This window comes from Pteropus alecto, unplaced genomic scaffold, assembly GCF_000325575.1.
Source record: "Pteropus alecto unplaced genomic scaffold, ASM32557v1 scaffold33, whole genome shotgun sequence".
Classification (NCBI taxonomy): domain Eukaryota; kingdom Metazoa; phylum Chordata; class Mammalia; order Chiroptera; family Pteropodidae; genus Pteropus; species Pteropus alecto.
The window spans coordinates 2,507,821-2,509,704 of NW_006435762.1; the positions used below are offsets into that span (position 1 = coordinate 2,507,821).

Here is a 1,884-nt window from a genome sequence, read left to right on the forward strand (position 1 = left end):
ACGTTTTTTCTTTCCTCCTGCTACACTTCTCATCAAGAAGTTTAACTCATATCAATAAAAATTTCCATTTTAACAGATGTACATCTCAAACTCAATATCCCACTCTTCACAAATACTGCATAACTGAATGGTGAATGCAAAATGGTTGTTATATGGAATATTTCTTAAAACCTTCAGCAGTTAAGAAAAAAGAGACACACTTATTCTTTCCATCTGGATCCAAAATTTAAGCTCATGGGCAAAGTATATGATATTTGTATTGGCAAGAAGTGTGTGATTTCAAAACATCATCTAGTAGTGCTGTAACATAGGCCATGGTGCTAATGAGGCATAGTGGTGAATATCGTTCTTGCAAAAGTATCAATTGTTTCAATATGTAAAACTCTGTTTAAAACTATATATTGAATCTCTACTCATGTCTAGCCATTCTAAAAATGAATCTCACAATTTACTAACAGATTTACGCTAATAACCATCTCTAAAAAACAGATCAAAAGGCACACTCTGTTCACGATGGCTCAATAAAGTCCTTTTCTGGGAAAAAGTAACAGCAGCTCTCAAAAAAAGAGGGGAGGGCAGTTAAGTGAGTGGCTGCACAACTTAATGGAGGCATTGCCCAAACTTGGCATTTGGTGGGGGGCGCTAGGGTGGGGAGGACATTCAACCTTGCTAGATTACATTCACTTCAACTGGGGCTCTGTCTCCATGAAAATGCTCAAATCGAGGAAACAAGAATTGTATTTGTAAAGTGCTTAGTAAAGATGTCCTATGGTGGAATTTAATCATTTGTGAGTGTACTTATTTTTCCTATTTGATTAATTGATATACTACTTATAAAGACAAGGCTTTTTTAGTATCTTGAGAAATTAGGTCATGGCTATTATGTACACATACTATTATTCTTCTGCATACTATTTTCATGAAACATCATTGAAAAGAGTTCATAAGTCAGATTCCACACTCACAAATTCAAATCTCTTTCATATTGCATCATTTGTTTTTAGTCCATATGCCAACCAGCCTGACTGCGTAAATAAGACTATCACAGATGGCAATGGCAAGTGAATGACTGAGGTAGAAGTTTGTTAATTCTGCCTCTCAAGGGTGGGATGTAATTTTGTATATACAGAAATCAGAGGGTTCATTCCATTCATATTTATATTGTTTAAAGGAAACACCACCCCCTACATGTAGTGATCTGTGGCCACAAAATTGCTAACTCTTATACTCTGAGCATGAGCATATAAGTAAGGCATGGAAGCATAGCTGGCTGACTGCTTCTGCATTTTCACATCTGCAACTAAAAACAGGTTCAAAAGGAAACTATGCCGAAAAGAGAGGTGTAGGAAGAAACTGGCCATGAGCATTCTAAAGTACTGAGGAGCTTTCGCTATGCTATTAAATGAAAAGCAGAGATTAGATAAAGGAAAACAAAATTGTCCAACTTCCTCTATTTATAACCTCAGTGTTTATACCAGATCTAATAATAAATTATCAATTAAGATAAGACTACATTGTATCCAAAGGATATGATATCCTGGAATTCTCATAGTTGTTAAAATACATTTCAATAAAGTCCAAATCTTTTCCTAGTCCTAGAGCAAGTATTTTTGACTGACATGTAATATTTCATGCCCTTATCAAAGGTATACCAAAGTATCATACAGTCTAATTCCACTTTTCCATGTTTTAAAACGTAGTCACCTTTTGCTAGAGGGTAGGAGGGAAGAGAAATCCACAGTGCTCTTTGGAGGCTCCACTTAAGCCTGTTTTCCCTCTTCATCAAAATCTTCTGAAAATAGGGCTCTTTCTCCATCTTTATCGTGAAGGTAGAACTGCAGTTCTTGAAAGCCTCTCGCTGCCTTCTTTCCTGGCGTTCTTTGC

General features: G+C 36.2%; 1 protein-coding gene across 5 annotated transcripts in view; it reads right to left on the reverse strand.

Moving 5' to 3' along the window:
- MECOM (MDS1 and EVI1 complex locus) overlaps positions 1–1,884 on the reverse strand; it is a 528,538-nt gene that overhangs the window by 382,110 nt on the left and 144,544 nt on the right. The window lies entirely within an intron of this gene.